General features: G+C 44.7%; 1 protein-coding gene across 2 annotated transcripts in view; it reads left to right on the forward strand.

The window, feature by feature from the left end:
• Positions 1–22,918, forward strand: part of XNDC1N (XRCC1 N-terminal domain containing 1, N-terminal like) — a 382,167-nt gene that overhangs the window by 227 nt on the left and 359,022 nt on the right. The window contains exon 1 of one of the 2 annotated variants that reach the window (XM_069640315.1): positions 3–68. The exons of the other annotated variant lie outside the window; for it this stretch is intronic. The gene's annotated coding sequence lies outside the window, so the exon portion shown is untranslated. Of the gene's footprint in view, positions 1–2; positions 69–22,918 lie in introns of those variants that run through there. 2 annotated transcript variants of the gene reach the window in all.

Here is a 22,918-nt window from a genome sequence, read left to right on the forward strand (position 1 = left end):
TAAGTTATAGGAGCTGGGGCTCTTGGGTGAAAGAAGTGCATTTGGGGGAGACTGGACGCAGGAATGATGTAGGTATTTTGTTTGGGGTAAAGCGGTCTCCCAAAGATCTTTTTTTATTTTTAATAGGGGATCAGTAGGCGGCATGCTTCTTATCTTAAACTTAGAGCACTTGTGTCTGGGAGTTTGTTCAGAGTGACTGTTATTGGGCGGGGTTTTGTAAGGGGCGTGCCTTTGATATGGGCTCCATTGGGTTGTTGGTATTGGCAGTGGCTGTCGGTGGGGCAAAGCTAATTATAGCGGATATATATTGTTTGTGGGGTTTTATATAATTATTTTCAATAGGGGTGTGTTTCGAAGGTAGTAGTTTAGGGAGTGCTTGTTTCTTAGACCCAGGCTTTTGTGGGGCATGTGAAGCGCTTAATAAGGACCTCCTTTGCGAGGATGTTGTATGGGGAAGTGTTTTTTGGAGTTGATTTATAGACTGTTGTCCTACTAGAAGAAGTGTTTCTGGACAAGTCTGTAGTTGTTTTGGGCTCCGACACCCTTGATACCTTGCCTTTGCTGGTTAGGGCTGATGGGAGTTGTAGTCCAAAACATCTGGATAGTTTTAAATTGCACTCCTAGGTGCCACACTATTCAAAATGTTTTCGCAGGACTCTTTAGTCCTCCAGGGATTGAAGTTAAGATTGGATGAGTAGGATCTAAAATTAACTTGTGGGTAGCTAGCATTAATCAATGCACCTTCGCCATTATTTATGACCCTTTTATGCCTTAAATGTCATATGGATTTGTGCTTATTTCTTTATATGTTATCCCAAATGTGCAGAGTTAAATTTACATATGTGTATTTGTTCAGGATCAGGAGGCCTGGGGAGCCAAAAGTAGCTTGTGGTAGCTGTTGCCGTCAAGCTAACCAGGCTCTTCTAGATTATAGGCAGGAGTTAAATGGCTCCCCACATATCCCTGCCCCCGGATAAACTTTTTGGCAACCTTGGTGACAGATGGAATTGAATTTTTAACACATGTTATAACGCCCCTATAGGGCCATTATGCATGCAGGACACTTTCCTGTTAAGTCTAGGCCATGTGGGGTAAAGGACAGACTATCCTAATTCGTGCAAAGTAAAGTGAGCCTATATAATTCCCACTCGTGTGTTTTTAAAACCATAATCATTATTTGACACAACAGGCAGCTGCTTCCCCATTTCTCGTCGCCCACCATTCCCATTCCCAGTTATTGAAGCACAAAAGCCCCTGCTAATTGTGCCCATGCCCATCAATGTCTATTTGCTCTCATTATAATGCTCTGTTAGCAAGGAGCAACATGTTGCAGACCCGTGGGAGAGCCCCTCTGCTGCCTGCGCTCCAATTTACAGGTGTGTGGAGAGCTGGAAAGGCTTTGATCAGGCCCAGACCTGAAGCAATGTCGGCACTTTTCCCCATCCAGCAAAGGGTGAGTGCTGGACCCTGGATACAACACATCAATTCAGGACTGTCCCACAAAATCGGGGACGGTTGGCCACCCAATGCAGGCCCCTCATCTACAGAATCAGTGGTGGGGTAATGTTCTCTGGGTGGGCTCCGTTTGAGGTATACTCTTGAAGTCCCTCGGGAAGGTGTGGTGGGGGCTTTTTATTGGTCGCTGAGGAGGACATAGGAGTCATCTGTTTTGTTGGCTGTAAGGGTGAGTGACTTGTCTGCTGTCAAAACGAAATTGCTTGAACATTCCACTGAACAGATGTGCACACTTTATACCCACCAATAAATAAATCACATATTAAGGGGTAGTAGTGGAATCCACAGTTCATTCCTGAGGCTACAATTTGTCTGAGGGCCCGAGTTAACTATAGAGGTTTGGTATCGGGGCGATGGTTGCTCCTAGGGCTGTAGGCTGGTTATTTGGAGATGCTCTCCTTTGCAGTGATATTCTTTCACTAGTTGGGACGTGTTCCTCGTTGGAATTCTGCACTGTAGTTAATTGGCGTGTTTTTTTGTTGGACAAAAAGATACAAGCTCATCACTCAGCTGTCAGCAATTTTCAGATTTCAGCATCCCCAGCTATTGGATCTAAAGTTAGGTTATGCCGTTTTCTTGCTTGACAATGTTCTTTGGTTGTTTATGTATGTTTGATTATGATGCAAGCTTTGCTACGGGTATTTTCCCCTCCGCCCCAAGCACTCCCTTGTGCACCCCCTCTACCACTCTATCCTCTTACAAAGGCTCATGACACACTTGGTATCTCGGAGCAGGCACTGGACTGGCTGACCCTTTTTAAATGACTGCTCCTCCTAAGTCTTCCTGGGCACCTTCTCCTCTCCTACTTCCTTCTCCACCTGTGGTGTTCCCCCAGGGCTCTATCCTCTCACCTTGGCTTTTTAATATCTACCTTACTGAGCTGGCACTACTCATCTCCTCCTTTTGCCCAACCTCCAGTGTAAGGCTGATGATGCACAACTCTTTCAAGCTTCCTGCTGACCCTCTGGCACCTTCCATCATCCCTGACTGCCTTTCTGCCATCCAGGCCTAGTGCACTTCCAATGGTCCCTGCCTCAATGCCAGAAAAGCAGAGATCCTTCTGATTGGGACCCTTGCGCCTGACTTCTTCCCTTCACTCTGGCCTTCTTCCATGGACTCTCCCCCTGCTCCCTCTTTATAATAAAGGTGAGCAACGTCTGTCATCTTCGACTCTGTTCTCTCCTTCCCTCCTCACACTCAGGACATTGCCAAGAAGTCCCAATTTCAGCTCTTCCTTCTAAAAGGAATTCTAACTTTTCTCGCCTTCCCCCAGAAGCTCAATGTAACCAGAGCCCTGGTTCTCTCCAAGCTTGACTATTGAAATAGCCTCCACCTGAATCTACCTTCTTCCACCCTGCGGCCCCTCCAGATAATCCAGAATAGGACTTATCCCTGGCTTCAAGCCCAGGGGCCGCATCTCTCCTGCCCTAGAGTCTCCTGGTTGTTTCACAGATTAAATGCAAATCCCTCTGTATCGTCTACAAGGCTGTCTTGGGCCAGGGACCACACTATCTCCATCTCTCATACTAAATAATCCCCCTCTGGACCTCTGCGCTCCTCTGGCACCAACTCCTTATGTGTAAAGCACTTCGCTAAACAGAGGATAGGAGGTCGATCGGTTTCCACAGCTGGCTCCCTTCTTTGGAGCAACCTCCCTCTTCGTGTTGAGCAGGACTTTCTTAAATTCCGGAAGATCCTCAAGACCTTCCTCTTTACCTCCTCCTTCCCTCCATCTCTCCTCTGCTAATCTCACAGTTGCTTGTTCGGTTTTCAGGGCCCTTATGCATCCTCAGGGCCCACACCGAATCGCCCCAGCTTCTGTCTATCCTCAGCACTTGCCCCGGCTAACCCTCCATCCTTGGAGGCTCGCATTTACTTTACATTGCACTTCACCTGTTGCACCCATGAGCATCCCAGCACCTATCCCATTTCCCCCTCCCTTCTGCAGTTGCACGTTCTGAACACTCACAAGGCATAGTAGTTTTGTCCTCTCCCCACCCCCTTGTATTTAAAAAAAAATGTATTTTAATTGTTCTCTTCCCTTGTCCCTTCCCTATTGCCCTGTGGGCGCTTTTGAAACAGTATTTACTTCCTATATAAGCGGAGAACAATAAATAAATAAGCTAGAGGCAAGCTTGTTTTGCTTAGCAAATGCAGGAGCTCAGTCAAGCCGTGGTGCTTGGGTCTTGTTTGCTGTTAAAGGATAGGTAACCAATCTTTTATTTTGTTTCATGAGTGGTTTACATTAAAGATGAGAATAACAATTGGATATGTATGCCATATTGGTGGCATGTTTTACTTTGCTGACACGCTTTTTTAGCCTGACTGCTTATCGAGCGCAAGTGTTTAACATGATTGGTGTGTGTGAGTTTGTTATGCAGGTCTTCATATCAAGTACGCCAGACAGTTGTAAGCATTTTGGAAATAATTGGCTAGATTATGGGTAAAATGCGTGAGACAGAAAGCAGCAGCCCTACAGCTAAGGGGTGTATCGGCCACTTTTACTCTCTAAAAATAGGCAAATGCTCCCAAAAAAAAATATAGGGTAGAAAAAATGTATGCCATTTTTATATTGCATGTATTTGTTTGGCCCTTGCGATGGCCTTGTAGTCCTTTTTGTCTGTGATTTTGGCAGATCAGTCATGATAAACAGTGCATTGCAGGTAAACGGCATTACATACAACTGCATTTATGGTTGCAGTCAAGTAAACTACGCTGCATTATTCGTTTTGTGTACTGTTAGTTTTGTGTGATTGGTGTGAGTGCTGGGTGGTTTGAGGTTAGTGAAGATGTGATGGCTGGACCGAATTTGGCATTGGACTCCACTGTCTAATATGCAATGTTGCAGTAAAGCGGGGGGCTATTGCTTGAGCAACTACTCTACACTTCGAAATCATTACTTCACACTCACTTATGATAGGCTTTACGTGTTAAACTGTACGATATATGCTCATATGCCAAACATATAACTTTTTTTGTAGTGTCTGGGAGGTTTTGCAGCTTATAGGATAAGGACATTATGTGCCACTAACTATACGGTACTTACAGGCAAATGTCAATGTTTGTCAGAGGTGACTAGTGCGTACTGCTTTATGAGCAGTTGTGTGTTGGTGTTTTGGGCTGTGTGGCTTGCTGTGTCAGTGAATGTGATAACTGGACACAGTGCTCCAGATAAGATTTTGAGGTGGGAGTATTTTACTCCCTATTTTTAAACTTTGAGAGTAAATGTTGTTGTAAGAGAGTAAACATTACTTTTTAAGTTTGTATTAGCTGAAATTAATCAGCTTTTCAATACAAAATTGTACATCAAAGAAGAAGAAATAAAATAAATTAAGTAGAAAATTAGTAATATAAGCATATACATATACTTAACATTTAATTCTGTGTTATCATCACCTAATATAAAAACAGTCCATTATCCTCTATAACACCAAAAAGAACATGCATAGCAATTTATGTGGTGTTATCATTAACTGGAAATACAGCAGTCCATATTTGCCTATATGACACAACTTCCAAAATAGGAGAACAAAAAAAATCCAGTGCTTTTGTTTCCTTATGATTTACTAGCAACATTTACAGTATACTTGTTGTTTTACTAGGACTGTTATAGTTTTCTAAATGCAATGATTCCAGAAAGTTTACCAACGCTAACTGTATTATGTTTTTACCAGAACATAATAGAAAAGACCAACGTAACTCCTGTTCGTCATGTTTTGAAATTGCATTTGCGAAATTTATTCTTCAATCATTTAATGCTGGACAATGGCATATTAGATGTTCCAATGATTGAACTACATCCGGATTGATGCAAAATCTACAGAAGTTTGCATTTTGGGGTATCTGATTCCTTCTGGCTTGTACTTGTCTTCAAGAGATATATGATTCTGTCAGGTTGACTTTTTTTTATGCCAAAATCTGAATTTACAGATCTGGCGATACTTTAAGCACAGAGTTCTCGTAGTTATCCAATCATACTGATAGAGTAAAGCTTTAGCTTTATCCGTGTTTGTCACCAGCATGTCAATTTATACACTAGCATCAGCCAGACTTATAAGAGTTTTCTCTACCCATCATTTCGCAAATTTGCTTCTTAAAAAGAACATATAGTTAGCAATCACTTGCAACATATTTGTCTGATGACTTATAACCAAGCACTTGCGAAATAAGGCACAAAGTCGCCACAGGTGAAGAGCATGAAAGGAGATCAAACCCAATTCATAGCGCAGGCCCACCCCCAGTACGCACTGTGGCAAATACAACGCCGACCTCCAAAATTTGGCTTCCATTCTATCCAATTTGGTATTTGCCAACTCGGTAGAGTTTCCGTACCATATAAAATTGTTGGAATAGCTTTCATATTGCATCAGATGATTGCTGGTTTTATCGTAAATTTCCCATATCGATGCAATAGAATTTTTGCTTGTGATATGGCTGTGTTAAATTTCTGCTGCATGCTTTCCACCTTGCCCTTTGGATTGCTTACACCTTCGAAGATCATGCCCAAATAAGTATATTTATTGACTACCTCAAGTATAGATTTGTTTATAGTCCAAACATTCTTATTAGCTGAGTATGTCACCATTTGGGTTTTGTTTGTATTGATTTTTAATTGATTCGACTCCAAATAGGAGTTGAATGCACAAAGCAGATAACCGGACCCAGTGCTCCAAATAAGATTTGGAGGTGGGAGTATTTTACTCCCTATTTTTACACTTTGAGTAAATGTTATTGTAAGAGAGTAAAAATGACTTTTCTCCTTTGCAAGAGAGTAAAATGTATGTGACATCCAGCCGACATGTGCAAAAACTGTATGGAAATCATTACAGTGCGGCAGCTTTCTGCATTGTGACAGAATACATCTTTCATTATTTCTCTAAGGTCTGGCTATTTGATCTCTCATGTATATATTTAAAAGTTGAAAACACAAAAACCTAGCCAATTCCATAGTAAAGCAAACATGAATTGTATTGTGTGTTTTGAGGTTTGATGGCGGAATTGTCTTTTTTGATGTTTAATGAAAGTCCTCATTTCCTGGCGCTATTACTACCAAATGGTATGCCAATGTTATGATACAATAGTGCAGTGACGCAAGGACTCCATACAAAATTCTATATCTAATCTCATGGTCAAATGGGTATTAATATAGTGCTTTTTGCAAAGCCCTGTACATAGAACTTATTTATCACAATTATCACCAAACCGAAGTCGGTACTCCTTTATCGACCTCGAGGATGAAAGGCTGAGTTGGCATTGCCAGGATTCGAACCTGCAACCTACAGATCGCAGCAACAAGTGCTCAACCGGCTTAGTTATCTTATTGGCTAACATCTTTCAGAGGCCGGTTAATTATCGACTGAGGTATAATAATCACATTGCCTAGATGTTGGACAAACCATGTATGAAGCGCTACATGAAGTTAAATACTTATCTGGATTGCCACAGGGACAGGTTTTGCTGAGTTTCTACAAATGTAGCTTTCATTTGTTTGTTTTTGAACAGCGCTTGCACTTCCTGGAGAGTCAGGTTTTGGATGTTTTAATTGTAGTCTTGAAGATTTGAGAGGTTAGAACGCCTGTGATTGGCGTAATGACAATCACTCAGCCCTGGCAAAGACACTGCTGCCACTGACCATTTATAGTAATGTACCCCATTGACTGCAAGGTTGATATATGTAAACTAAACCACGCGTACTCCTCATTCTACACACTGTTTTTATAATTGGAGTGTAAATTAAATTATAACTGTAAAAATGATCGACCTTCACTTGATTATGTACACAACACAGGAACTCTGAAAAATACAATTTGCAAAATACTGGTTTGTTTTCACTGGAAAAGAAGCATAATTTGTTAAAAAATGTTAATTCTCAATTGCAATTTAGTTTCCATCTTATTATACAATCCTAAAATGCTAGGAAAATAAATATGCACAGTGCTTCTGTTTGCCCCATAAGTGTAACACAGCAGAAGCTGAACGGAATCATTCCTTTAATCACAGTGTGCAGTTTTTTTATCCATGGCTTGCATCCATGTCGATAAAAATCAAAACAAGCGTTCTGGTTTGGGTCAAGTAACCTGACCTTTGCACAGCCCTCCCGTCTAAACCTATGTGTAAATGTACACAGGGAAATAATAAAGCTGTCGTATTTACAAGATGTTCATGCGTTAAAAAAAGCCTAGTACACACCTTATGTGGACGTTAGGTTCTCTACTAATCTTTGATTGCCTAGTGCCCTTCTCATTCATTGACTGGACCTGCCCACCCAAAACACGTAGCTTTGCGCTACCTCTATCAAGCAGTAACATCAGTTTTGCCTGTCAGTGTTATTTCTAAGCAGCCTGCTGACTGTTGAGGACGTAATTGCTGCTCTAAAATGTGCTTCTGGTGTAATTGAAATGTCTTAATCAAGTGTGTCTACAGTCAGTCGATTTTATAGCTGTTCCTTGTACTGAAGTCCCGTTAAAAACGAGCATTGACAACCAGTGTGTATTGGTTTTAAATAGCAGTGGCTATCATGTGTACAGGTAATCGCACAATTTCCTGGCAAATCCCTTCACAAAAATGCCCCAACTGATGGATTTGCCAATGCTTGTTCTGCTCAGCGTGGCTGTGTCAAATTCAAAGAAGTCAATGTGCAGGCTTTGCTTCTGTCCTTACCTCTGCACAAAACAGCCTGCAATGAATGTGGTGAAAAATAAGTAATGTTTACAAACTAGGTGACTCGAACAAAAGTTTGGTGCATAATAAAGTTCACAACTGAACGGTGTAACAAAAATACTACTGTGGTGTAGGAGTATAGGGAGGAGCAGTGATACAGTGCCTACTCTGCTCCACATTACTACTAAATAAGGCGTAATCCAATCAAGGTGAACAGGCACAGCCAAACAGGTAGACCTCCTTTGCCTCTTTTGGCAACATTGGACGAGGACAGGCCATACCTTTTCAGGAGGGGTGTGAGCTGGCACAGATGGAACACAAACAATAGTATGGTGGTACCAAAATAAAACCATGCCCAACCAAACTGGTCTAAAAATAGCTTTGATGAAACAATGCACGCAACTAATTAAAAACATCCCTGTAAAGGAAACGCAGAGCATGGACTTTGAGGACAAAGGGACACCCTGGGCGAAGCCATGGGTGCAAGCGATTGAGCAGCAATTCTCAAAAGTACTTGGATATGTCTTATTTTGTTTTTTTACAATTTTCTTTTTTTTAATTATTTTTTTTTTTAAAAGGGGGACAAGTCACTGGAGTTCTTTAAGGTGGACCAGAGCCTCTTCAAATACCTTATTTTGTTGTCTTTTGGCTCAGCAGCGTAGAGCCAGACTTTTTGTCACTGAGCCACAGTCTGGTTGGGGAATGGCGGCGACTGGTTCAAGCTCTGCATTGGTGACTGCTTGTGAGTCGAAGACACTGGGAATGGCACGTTACATTGTGTCGACAGTGCTGGAAGATCTGGCGCATTGGGTGTGGAGAAGTGGAGACTGGCCTTCGGCATTTAGCGGGCTTGGCTGGCTCACAGAACCTGGGAACTAATAACCGCTTTGAGCTCGAAGAAGCTGGTGACAAGGTGGCAGTGGTGGATGGGTACGTCAGTAGATTGGTGGGTCTCTGATGTGCAGACTGCAGAGCTTCGGCATCAAACAAAACTGAGATGTAAATGCTGTCGAGTATTGAGATGACTGATGGTTGCTGTGCAGACAAGATACAGCACTGTGCAGTATCCTGGATGGCGTTCAAGGTGCCAAAGCAGTCCTTAAGCTATTTCGAAAATACTGAGAGAGCAAGGGGTTGCTCTGTTGGTTCTGTGGATTCTGTGAGCCCCAGTGCAGGGTCGAGAGGACAAGGCGAGTCCGTTTCTTCTGCCCTTCCCAACCTGTAAGGTTTGTATAGGGCACTTGCACTGGTTCTGTCATCTCCAGTGTCGGGTTCTTGGATACCAGTTCCTGAGCCGCAATAGCCCTTGTCCACTCATCGGTTTCACCACAAATGTACCCATGAAGTGGGTAGAGATCAGAGGTTACAACTTTCTTGGCGCTTTCTGTATTCACATCTATGGCAGAGGACTGTATCCCAGCAGAATTCCAGGCGAATCCTTCTTGTCTTCAAGTACAAAGGTAAATTAACTAAAGAAGTTCTTCACCACCTCACCCATGTCATAGAGTAAATACTATGGCGGTTTGGTCCAAAGCAAGTCTGTTGCCAGGGGTCCAGTCCATGCTGTTGTAACAAGCCCCCTTTGCCTTATGTAGTAAGCAGAATGATGGCAGAACTTTCAGGAAGTAGGTTGTCCCAAAAAGATGGTAATGGTCTAGAAGGCGGGGGGGAGGGTAAAAGGAACATAAAAGAATGGGGGCAACTAAATGTGACATGGTGATAAGTAGAACACAGTCCAAAATCAATGAATTGGAAAAACAGTGCCAACTCCCTTGCCATTAGAGGGAGGGGATTGTGAAAAGTTCCAACAATATGAAAGGGCGGCAAGTGAGGCTGTATTTGAGGGAGACTGCCCCATTTTATTGAATCATATGAATTGTACGTTCATCAGAAAGAAAAGATGTCAAATTAAATGTTTTATTACCAATGGAGCGTGCATTGCATAGTGTCCTGGTACAAGTTGAAGTCCGAGGGTAGAGTAGTTTCGACCTGTGCGAGAAGAACAATGGACTTGAATGGGTCCATTATTGAGGATAGAAATAAAGGAGACAGTAGTAAGCACTGTAGAGAGGAGTGTAACAATGGTCACTGATGTCCCAATGATGGCCCAAATACTTCTGAAAGCGGGTAGGAGAAGGCCAATGCAGTAAGAGGTATCGAGAGCTTCCTGACTTGCCACTATAAGAGCAGTGGCTCAAAGTGTCAACAGAGGCAGCTGAAGACATGCTTCAGATGAACATCAAACAAAGTACAGGGCTGTGAACGGATTGTGTCCACCAGCTCACGGGGGAGAAACCTTGGATGGGCTGTCCTGGTTGAAAGGACTGATCCTCGTCTTGCAGGAGTTTGCATTGGCAATGCATGCCACAGCAGCTTCCAGAATCACTTTGTGGCCTCTTGTTCTTTGAATTCCTGGTTCAGGTGGTCCGCTTCCAAATGGCTTCAGAGCTCAGCTAGAGTAAACCTCAGCTAACTATCAGCGATCTGCACCATTAAAACTTGAGTGCCTATCCAATCCTGGATAGCCAGCTTAGATGCATTTGTGACAGCACCCTGGTTTGCATGTGTATTGGGATGTCTCTCAACTCCACTACCCTTTCCAAGCATTCCCCAGTACTTCCCGGGCTCTTGGCAGAGCCTGCAGTGTATGTTCATGTATGGCGGTTTCCTTACTTGCATGGGAGGAAGTGTACCAGCAAGCCATTAAGAGAAGACCTAACGAGGTTAGCCATTTTGACCCCCATATTGAACAAATGCTAATATGTGATACAGTTGGGCCTAAGGTGCACAGGATAGCCCATACCAGTGTGAAAATCTAAGCTGCCACCAGTTTGTCTGGGCTATACTGCTTTAGTGTAAAATGCACTTAGGGTACAAAGATGGTGAGGACAATGTCCCCCGTACACTATACCGAAGAGATTTAGTAGAGCTACACTGAAAATTAATGCGGGATCACTGCAGGGCGGCTCTCTGCATTTTACAGCAGCAGGTTTAGGTCTCGCTGGGATTATGGCTGGCACAACGAAAAGATGTTGGGGGTGAGGGGTGGCAGGGTTTGGGGAAGCTGGCACCTCAGAACGGTGTGGTAAACCCTAATGAAGCATCCACTGCAGTGAACTGGGGTAGAGCCAGTAAAGAGGTCCAGATCGCGCAATCAATCAGCACATCTGCTGGGGGACCCATTGAAAAGAGATGGGGAAACCGAAAAAAGAAATCCTTCCGAACAGCGTGCAGTTTGTAAAACCAGTATTGTTTTTGTTGTTGTTCCTATACGTCACGCCAGTCAAATGCCCTGTCAAGTGTGCCACAACCTTACACTTGTTGTGAATAAATATGCTCTGTGATCAATAAATGGAAAACGCCTAACCAAATGTAATCCTTATGCAATCGCATACCAAATGCCATATAGTATGAACCTCTCCCCTGCTACCAGCATTAAATGCATTGAGGCAGCAACCTCTCTTGCTACGTCGAACCATGTTAGAACCTGGCATTTAAAACGTGCTATTGTTCATATATCAATGCCTGTAGTAGAAATCCCATCTTACAGCTATTTGACTTTTCATTTGTATTCCTGCATAATTTGACAGACGCACACATACTTGTTTTACACTACTAGTAATGTTTACCACTTGCTCCTAAAGCATAGGTTGACATGCATTTTAGCAAAGCTTAAAATACCATAACTACTGGCATACTTGTACTAGTGTTTCTCAAATTGATTTAAAAAAATATGCCTTTACACAATTGATAGCTCATGCACCACAAATGACTGGGCTCCAGCATTCATTCACAGGTTGTGATCGGTTTCTAGCAGAGAAACCAGTCGTTTAGCAGGCTTCAAGACATCTACTGTGATGAAATGATTACTGCTCTTGCTGGCTTGCTTCTACCATTGATTGCTAGTAGATCCCTAGCTGCCAAATTGTTTGCCCTCTCTTTGAATGATTTTCATCTGACAAGAGTGTAAACTCCCTAACTTGTTTTGATTTTGGTTTGATAATAAAATGTTGAGGGTAATTGAAAGAGTGGTCTGCTAACGAGACTCCATTCCAAAAGCCTTGTGGCACATGCACCCTGTTGCACCAGTCTCGTAACCTGCAGCACATGCTCTGCAGTGGCACCGAGCAGGTTCAAAGGTCAAAGGTGCCCAGTCTTATAACTTCAATGACAGAAAAGTCAGTGCAACACAGGTGATTTATTGTAAAATATTTTAAAACTACATCATTATGAGTTTAATCGAAAAGCCATGAATGAGTTAGGTATGTGGCTGAATTTTCAGATATTTATTAAGCAACATCTGATTCAGAGCATAGCAGTGTTAATCCTGGGTGCTCGGAACGCTCTGGGAGGCTATGTGGATTCTAAGCTCCTGCCTGTCTGCATTCCAGGGAATTGGACAATGTAACGGGAAGCCTGCTTCTCTTCCCTCTCTAGGAGGGACGGTAACTCCTTCTTGCTAGGGCCTTGGATCTCCCAGCTGGAGACAAAGGACAGCCTGACAACAAAGAGTTAGGCATGTGACAAAAGGGTGCCTTTTGAAGCTGCAGGCTGAGAAAGGGGATGGGTTAGGACAGCAAGGGATCACAGGTCAGTTCGGAGAAGGGTTCCTCTCTGTGGGCTTTTCTCTACGTCCTGTCCCCTGCGGCACAAGGCACTCTGGGTACGACCTCCGGAAGGCATGGGTCACTTGTCTCAAGAATGGGATTGGGCTTTAAAGCAGGCGTGCTTTCCACCAATCGCTTGTTGCCCTTTACCTATAAAAGAGGGGGATTAGCTTCTGGACCATCCAGGCCTCAATAATTAATTTGAACATCTTATGGAAGAGAAGTCCTCTCCAAAGCCTTCTGCCAGTGATGTGAAGATTGAGGTTTCAAAGGCAGAGGTAAGCTCTGTTGCCTACCCTGTCACAGGGCACATTAGGAGTGACCTGCTGCTGGAGCAATACCGACCTCTCTGCCGGCTACAGCAGTACCCAGGAACTCACTGGAGGTGTAACCCTGCTGATATTTACCAGCCTCCCCTTATTGGAAGAACAAGGACTGTTCTTGTACCCGAGTACCTAGATTTGTGCTGGTGGCATCCTGTGTGCCAGAACAGCCAGAATCCCTGTTTTTCTTTGTCGAGCCGCTTTGGGCCATCTTCAGACCACGTTCAACCACCGTCCAACCAACGGTGCTGCTTTTGCCCCTTTTCTTGAATTTGAACCACCGTGTTCACGTAAGCGAACCCAGTGCTCCAGATAAAATATTGAACTGAGATTAGTTTACTCCCCATTTTCTAAAGTTGAGAGTAAAAGTTTCTAGGGAGTAAAAAAGCCTTATTCCAATTGGGAGGATTTTTTTAAGCAAGTAAAAAATGTTTTAACCGTAAAACAGAAATGTTGTTGTTATTATCCCTCTTCAGATCAGGCAGTAATAATAGTAGCGTTTCCTCCTATGGCACTAGGTGCACCACTGGCTCAAACATATCCATGGTGCTATGTGGACGAAAGCAGAGGGATGGGCTCTTATGCTTGTTTCCTATTTTTTGTTAGGAGTATTTTTACTCCCTATTTTTCTGTTTGCCTATTTGTAAGGAGTAAAAGTGGCTGATGGACAGTGTAGGGCTGAGGCCAAACCGCCAGTACTTTGCATCTCAGCTCGACTCCAACTGCTGCACTGTCGCATCACGCATAGTTTCGAACCACACTCTATTGTCGAACCGCTTCTGGTGATCCATTCGACTTGCATTCTTTGCCACGGCCCTAAAATGCACAGAGCACTCACTCGAATACCGAATTACTGCCTGGGATCAACACCGGGGCCCCAAATGAATGTCATAGAAGGCCGCCTTGTGCATACAAATTTTGTAAATACGACACGTTTTATCTTTCTATGCCTATGATGTATGCACCAGGTCCCTGTTGGTTCGTTGACCATGCCCGGCTTCACTAGATGCCTCAAGTTGGGGAAGTTGTGAGGGGGAAGGGGATTAAGGGGCGGGGAAGTGGACAATGCAATGGAATTTGTTTGCTGGAGGGGCCCAGTGGAGCACGAGAAGGGACGGTCTGTGAGGGGAGAGAAGGGAGAATGGTTGAGGGGGCGTACGCTAAATGTCAAGGGTTTGAACTCACAGAACAAACTGTCTCTGACCAGCAATATGTTTCTGAAATGGGGAGACATTTCTGGCCTTCTCATAGAACCTCCACAAATGAGGGGTTGGGAATATTGCTGGGGAAATCATTTTGTCTCATGGACATTGAGGTCAAAAGGGGCTTTGGAGGAAAGTTCCTGGGTATAAAGGGTACCGTGGAAGGGACGCGAGCCACACTACCTACCCTCTATGCTCCCAACGTGGGCCAGGTGAGATTCATACGCCAGGTGCTTAGTGTAATGGATGAGTGGGCAGCGGTAGAGATGCTGCTGCGGGGGGGGGATTTCAATTTGATATTGGACCCCAAATTGGGATTAGTTGTCTGCAAAGGGTCTGGGGATGAGAGGGGAGGCTAGCGACAACCTCGCCCTGAGAGAACTGCTTCAGGACCATTTATGGCTTGACGTCTAGTGCAGGGCTTGGCCGGGGACTGGGTGGGTTACACATTTGTCTCTTCCCAAACCCCCTGCACCATCAATCTCCTGCTGACACCGAGGGGACAGGATGGTGAGGTGAGGAACTCGAGGGTGGAGGCCATTACATGATCTAACCATGAAATTGGTGGTGGCAGATGGCAACTGCCGGAGGGTCAGAGGACATATCGGTGAAGGTGCAATGACACCCTGTTGAGAGACCAAGTCTTTAGGAATTTCCTGAGGGGGTTATTCTGATGCCAACGACACTGGGCAGGTGGGTATGGCGATGGTCTGGGAAGCTGCCACCTTCCTGGACCTGTTGATTGCGGAAGGTACCTGGAAGACACGAGAAAGGGCATTGATTGAAAATAGGCTGCGTGGGGAACTGAGAACCCTCCGCCTTCAACTGAACCAGCGAAACGTGGTCGGGGGTGGAGGGGGTGTCACGGCCCGCTCCCTTCGCTCCCGTTCTCGCTCCCTTCGTTCCCGTTCCCGCCACTTGGGGGCATGTTTTGGGGTTTATCCCCTACTGGACATTTCCTTCGAACCTTATGCTACAGTGTTCTGATGAATTGGGACCGTTAAAACCTTATTTTCCAAGTTTCTTCCCTTCCGGATCCATTCCAGGTTTTTGGCAGCCAGCATGCTACTTAAATCAAATGACTATGCTTCCCAGAATGCCTTGGCTCACTGCTTCACCTCCTCCCTTGCAGGACAAGGCTGGGTGGAGGATAGGCAACACCTGTGGCTGCAGGTGCAGCAGGCGGCGCGCCTGAGGGGTGTGCTCGTTTAGCAGCTTTAAAAGCCTCAGTTTGCTTCAGTCCGGCGCTGGTCATTGTAGCAGTGTTCCTGTTGTGACTAGTCTCCTGTTCCTTGTTCCTGGTTTCTGTGCCTTGTACCTAGTTCCAGTTCCTAGCTTTTGTGCCCAATTCTTAGCTCCTGTATCTTGTTCCTCTGTCCTGGATTTCGGATTTATGTGCTTAATTGATTTATGCTTTCTGCATTTCCCATTCTATCTTCCTCTGTCTGCAGACAGCCTTTCTCTGTGCTTTACTATTTGATGCAGCCCAGGTTGTCGGTGCGTTCTGTCTCTTTATGCTGTTCTGGTTACTGAAAAACTTGATGCATTAACCTTACTTTGGTAGTATTAGTTTACTGCCTTTTTTCCTTGGTTGGGTGGGAAAGGTTTTCTTTTGTAATAGCGTTTCCCCTGCTCCTGATCCTACTTTATTCAGATTCCATTCCATATTTTCCATTACACATCTGCATTTACTTTCCATCGCATATTAGGTGTGGGTGTTGTTGTAACATGTTCCAGTGTGTATCCCCTTTTGTTTTCCTCACAAGTTAATATCACAATTCTTACTTGCCCCTGACTAGGGTTTTATGTATTTTGTTATCTTTAACACTTTGCTTTTACAGCCTTCTGGGTTCCTGTTTGATCTACAGGGTTCGTGAAATTACTGACATTCTAGTGGTCTTTCCGGTCCTCGTGAGTACTGTTTGAATGTTCCTTATTCAGTATTTTACAGAGTGTCAGTTCACAGAATCTGTCCTTGCTTGCCCGCTACGTGGGTTTAGCGCCGTCAGTATCTGTAAGAGCATAGTGGGTAAAGAGTTTGCTGACTTTCCTTTCAGTTATAAGGAGGTCTTAAGTGCTTACCCTACATTCCTTTTTCATATATTGGTAAATACTTTATTTGCACTCCTGGGTTTATACATACACAAGCCTTGGGTATTTTTATGCACGTTGTTAGATCCAAAGTTGTTCCCTGTGCAATTCTGTGCACTTTTCCCCTTGCCATAGTCAAGGCCTTCTTCCTTTCTTAACAGGGGGGGGCTTTACTGAGTGACAAGAGACAGGAGCTTCACACGGTCCTAATTGGGGAGGTTGTTAAGAGACTGCGGTATACCCGGCAGAGATATTATGAAAGGGGTGACATGGCAGGGACCCTCCTGCGGAATAGGGTAAGAGGCAGTAGACAGGAAAGGATGGAGGGAATCCGAGATGAGGGGGACGATCCGAAAGGGTGGGAAGGAAATAGCAGGTTGCTTTGTGGAATTCTATGAGGGGTTATATGCTAGGTTGGCGGGAGAGTCTTTGGAAGAAATGCGAGAGTACCTAAACGAGCAAGCCCTCCCCAAGCTCACGGAAGTGGAGAGGGACTCTCTGGAAAGGGAGAAGTGCTGGGAGCTATCAAAAGGTTGAAGGCGGGGAAAGCGCTAGGAGAGGATGGCTTTACGGCTGACTTTTATAAGCGGTTTCAGATGATCTTAGCGAGGCCACTGGCCAAGTTGTTCAATCAAATAGCAGGGCGTGACACGATCCCATTGACGTTCCTACAGGCCATGATAGCCGTTATACCACAAGCGAGGAATGCTTTAAATAATTGTGCCTATCTCCCTCCGCAAGGTTGACGCAAACATTTTCGCCAGAAATATGGCGACAAGATTGGAAGCTCCAGTCGGTTCAGGTAGGGTTTGTGCTCGATAGGCAAGGCGCGGACAGCATAAGAAAAACCCTTCATGTGGTGAACTCTCGCATGGTGGGAAGGGAAGGGGCGCTCCTCCTTGTCCCTGGACGCTGAGAAGGCATTTGACTGGGTGAGCTGGGTCCTTATGCGGTAGGTCATGGTGTCCTTCGGAATGTGCCCGATGTGGTTGAGTTGACTGGCGGCCCAATACTTGGAACCAGTGGCTAGGGTAGTGGTTAACAGGAACAGATGGGGGTCTTAACCACTGAGGCGGGGTACACACCAGGGATGTCTGCTTTCCCCATTGATGTATGCGATGGTGATGGAGCTGTGGGCAACAGCAGTAAGTGGAAATTAAGGCATTGAAGGAGTTGGAGTGGGGTGGGGGGTGCATTGTAAAATAAGTCTGTTTGCAGATGATGCCCTACTATATATCACCAAACCGTGCTGGCGAGCCTTGAGCAATATGGGAAACTGTCTTGTCTTTCAGGTCAACCTAGGGAAATCGGTGGTGTTCACAATTGGGGGTTTGCCTGCGGTGGAGCAGGAGTATGTAGATGGGCTTCCCTTTAGACGGCAGTGGGAGATGTTCTGATATTTGGGGATACAAGTGACGCAACATCACGGGGATCTCTTCTCCAGTAATTTCCTCCCCCTGTGGACGGCGGTAAAACGAGATATGGAGAGGTGGACGGGACTGGGGTTGTCCTGGATGGCGAGGCTGAATTCCATTAAGATGGTCGTTCTCCCTATTTTTGTTTCAAATCTCAGTACCTGTATCCTTTCTGTCTGAAGTTAAGCGCTATTTGTTAATGTTTCCTCTGGGCGGGAAAGAAACATAGATCTCCTATGAGGTATTGACCAGGTCGAGAGAGGAAGGGGAGTGGGATTTCCAGACTTTGCCACATACTATAAAGCAACCCAGCTACGAGTCTTGGTGGAGCACTTTAACCCGAGATCAGGGAAACCATGGGTGATTATGGATAATGAGGTAATGGCCCGGTCACGTTGGACGAGTGGTTATGGGTTCCCAAAATCCGCATTCCGAACAGGGTACTGCACCACCCAGTTCTTGAGGCTCTGTGGTTCGTTTGGAGAGAGAGAGAGAGAGGGAGGGGATATCAGATTGCTAACAACATGGCCGTCGCCGTTGAGCTGTATATGGGCGCCCCCCCCCTCTCAGGGATGGGATCAAGGAACCCTTGGCATTCCAATCTTGGTACGAAACTGGGCTTAGTAGAGCGGGACAACTATGGGTTGGAGACTCCTGTCATGATGCCTACCTCCAAGGAGCCAGGTCCGACCCAGCAACCCCAGAGGCAGGCATCATTTCCCCCAGCGGAGTGCCAGCGGGCCCAAACTGGGGCCCTTTGGACGCAGTCCTGGTGCCTTAGGCGCCAGGCTCATGTTGGACCTCTGTCCTGGCGCCTTAGGCGCCAGGCTCATAAAGCTAGACATGTGTTCAAGTGTTTTAATGTGCACTTACCTGATGCAGACCATGCTGCCACATCCAGGCCCTCTTGAGGCCTGAATGGAACTACTTTACCTGTGGGACTACTTTCCACCTGGGTGTGGTCGGGGAAGGATACATACCTGATCGGAGGAAGGATACACACTTGGAACTTCTTCCAAAGCTATTTAAACCACACCCGATCAGCAACTCACGCTTCGCGTTGTTCTGCTCCTCGCAGCTGGACGCTCACCGTGTCAGCTCCTGCATCTGGACTTCAGCCACGCCTGTCAGCATCCTGGGTCACCTGCAAAGGGAGACCAGAGACCTTACCAGCTAAATCTGCACCACGGAGACATCACACCGACGATCCTGAAAAGGAAGACATCATTTTTAAAAGCATTTCGTTACGATCGCTGCAGCGCTGCATTTCACTCACCTTTCCTGGGTGCCTCCATCTTCAGCAGAGATCATCCGGATACACAGCCACTTCCCAGAACCTAGAGAAAAAGACAAGAATAAGAGGTGAGAGAAGGAAGGGAATAAGACTTACCTCATTTCATTTCAGGTCTTGCCGCTTCCAGGCATTTTCCGGACCCCGGCCCCTATGGGGAAAAAAGACAAAGACATTGAATGAGCGAATGCAAAGACAGTTCCCGAGCGCTCATCCAGAACTAACCTGCCATTTACTGGAACTGGAACTGCACGTTTCACTTCGGGTCGGCGCCATATCTCCGGCATTCCGAACCCCGGCCCCTAAGGGGAAAAAAGACATAAGCATTAGCGCTTGCTGCAATAAGACAATGAACATTATTATTAAGCTTGGACTTTTGAACTTGCAACAGAACTTTTACAGAGCCTTACCTGAATAGTCAAGCTTACCTGAACTCCCATCTGTCTTCAATCCAGTGAAGTAACTGGGTTTCAACGCGCCCCTGCATCTGAAGCAGGATGGAGAGCTCATCCTTCCTGACCCTAAGGTGAGACTTCACGGGAATCGTGGAAGGGTATCGTGGAGAGTTGAAAGGGAGTGGGAGGCTTGAGCATAACACAGTCAGTAGGTAATACTCCCTTTTCACGCACAGGGGAATATTCCTGCGAGCCGGAGAAGCCAGAGTAGAGGGCCCTTCCTGTCCATCATCAGAGTCCTCTGCTTCACCATGGAAGAAGCATCAGCACTCGAAGCCAGACCTGCGCCTCCGTGGGAATCAGGTGAGCGTTACAACTCCTTCATATCCCTGGAGGGTTTTGAGGAAACCCTGGGTATGGGTAGGCTGTCGCTCTTCCAGTTTCTGCAATTAAAGGGGCTACTGACTGAAGAAAAATGGTGGGCAAACCTTAAGAGGGAACTGATGGATTTCGAGCGATTTCTTATTGCACGGCAGGGGTCCAAAGGGCTAATAGCAGGGCTATACAAATTGCTTCTTTTGGCAGTCCCAAAGGTCCCCCCCCACGAAAGCCTGGTGGGGAACACACTTTGGACCTCTATGTGTAGGCGAGCCCATGGTTCCACCAAATCATTGCAATACAGACATCATGCCCTGAAATTGCTACATAGATGGCACTACACTCTGCTCCGAATATCCCGGATGAGCGTAGCGTATGACCCGCACTGTTGGAAAGGCTGCTGTGAGAAGGGGGACTATATACACTTGTGGTGGGGGTGCCCTAAGGTACAGGCGTATTGGGGGCAAGGTCTGTCTTGGATGAAGGGGTTGGGCGGAATTCAACGGGACCTATCCCCCTGGTTTGTTCTTTTCGGAGTCAGTGTGAAGCAGGAGGAGGCTGACGTTGATTGGGGTCACCTGTCCCAAATTATGTTGGTCGCTGCACGGTGCTGCTTGGCTCAACTGTGGAAGAACTCACGAAATGCCAGGGGAGAAGGAATGGGCCTCCAAGATTAGGGCAATATATGACATGTAATATCTGCCACCTCTTGCCTGAATCTAGGAACAACATTGTGGGTTTGTCGCTCCCCTTCTTTAGAAATATGGTTGTGTAGATTGGAAGGGTTGAAAATGACATTGGAGGGGGGCATTCTGCTTACTAAGGATGGTGTCAAGGGGCACGGACCTTATGGTGGGAGTAGAGAACAGATGTTTGCCTGCCCAGCGTTTGGGCATACCAGGAAGGAGAGTCTTGACTGTTGAAAGAGATGTCACTGTGTATCCACTATTGAGTAACAAACTGTGCAAATATCCATGGTGAGGGGGTGGGGAGGGTTGTAGTGGGGTGTTTTGTAGTAAATATACAGATAAATGCATGTTGGTTGTTTTGTGCTGTTCTAATTAAAATGGCAATAAATCCTTCTTTGGTTTTCAAAAAAGATTGTGTTCTGTTTTGCGCCTATAGATGCTGAAGGATGCATACAGTGTATTTGTCTAGCATTTTAGGATCTTATCTGTAGTAAGATGGAAAACTGCTACAATTGGGGAAGTATCATTTATAACCAATCAATTATGCTTTTTTCCAGTGAATGCAGGCTTGCACTGCACAAAAGTATTTTAAGGAATTGCCATTTGCATTCATCAATCGGATGCATCTATGATGTGTGTTAATACACTAATGTATACATGGTCGGGAAACTAAGCAATAGTAACCCTATGTGGTATGCACTCCTCCCGATGAGCAGTGAACCATTAAGGCTGTGCCAAATGCAAAAACCCTCCAGACAAAAATCGGTTCCTCATAATGTCCAGTTTATTAACGTCTTCACCATTTTAAAAATAAAACGAGAGAACCACAGTATGACCCGTTTTGCAGCGTCCTCGCTGCTTGTTCACATATATATATATATATATATATATATATATATATATATATATATTAGAACATCTTCTACAAATGTAATGCATTGTTTCACCCCGACATCTCTGCTAGACAACTGTTTTGTTTCTTATGTATTCTAATTATTTGAAAGTGTAGTCATGTTTTGGTTGCCTCTTGTATACTTTTTACACTCTTGTGGAGTCAAATAATTTTTACGATTACAATTTGCGCACTCATACATTATTCAAAACCTTATCTGGGCACAGTTGAGTATGCCATGTCTAGTTTAAAAATCCATTCAACCTTCACTTAGAGTTAATGCAGTAAACGGTACTATAATGGTACCTGTTGAGAACCTCGATTTGTTAGTGCTCGTATGCTCAATTTGTGAGAGGGGCTTGTGTTACTGCAACCTGTCCCTTATATGTTCATTGTGTTGGAAACTTGCTATTCTGTCACAATATGGACCGCTGCCCCATATTATTGCTTTCCATACAGTTAAAACGTTTTGCACGCATTGTCTGGATGTTGTATACGTTTCTACTTTCTTGCAAAGGAGAAAACTAATTTTTACTCCCTTGAGATCAAATTTACTCTCAAAGTTTAAAAATGGGCAGTAAACGCTCACCTCAAAAGCACTGATCATGAAAATGATTTATACCCGCTTTTGCAAATTTTCTTTAACTCCGTTAATTGAATTTATGTCCTTGAAAACTGAGTGTCATTCTTTATGCGTTAGACATTTGTTTGTGTGATATGTCTAATATGTTGGATTGTTTACAAGGCTCACTTTTAAAAGCAGCAATGTTTTTGCCAATGTCCATTCCGAATGCCATCATCCGACATGAATTGGGGTTGGTGGCATTATCGTTTAGATGGAAGTGGAGACAGTTATCTCACTTTTCCAAGATGAATTATCCACCGATTAATTCATTATATGTGGATTTGAATAAGATGTTGGGTACCAACTGTCCTATTTCCTTTTATACCTATCAACTAAAAATGCAACAACTTTTAAGTGAAATCAACATCACAGTGAATGATGTTCATCTCCGCCCTGGTTATGCTAAAAAAAAACTTTTTGAATTAGATTGGTGTGCAACTATTGATCGGATTAGGACATATAATTCTTATGAAGAATATGGTGCCTATGTTAAGCAGCGCATCCCCCGCTATGCACATATCACTTTATTTCCTTGTGAAATTACTAGGAAGGCGTATATTCGATTTAGATTTAATCTCTATCACACGAGAGATAGAATTAAGAATTGGCAAAAAAATGCCATCACATTTGCTGCGGGATGTAGATTTAATGAATGCAGCGAACCATATGAAACATTGAAGCATCTTGTACTCTATTGTCCGCATTTTAAAAAAATGCGCACAGCAAGACTCATGAAATTTGTTGATATAGAGTTTGAAGATTGCCTTGAGTTTTTATGGTCTCGTTTGATGCAAGGAGCTCACAATCGCTTAATCTTTGAACTAGTAAGCCTCTG

This window comes from Ambystoma mexicanum, chromosome 7q, assembly GCF_040938575.1.
Source record: "Ambystoma mexicanum isolate Mex_15411 chromosome 7q, UKY_AmexF1_1, whole genome shotgun sequence".
NCBI lineage: Eukaryota > Metazoa > Chordata > Amphibia > Caudata > Ambystomatidae > Ambystoma > Ambystoma mexicanum.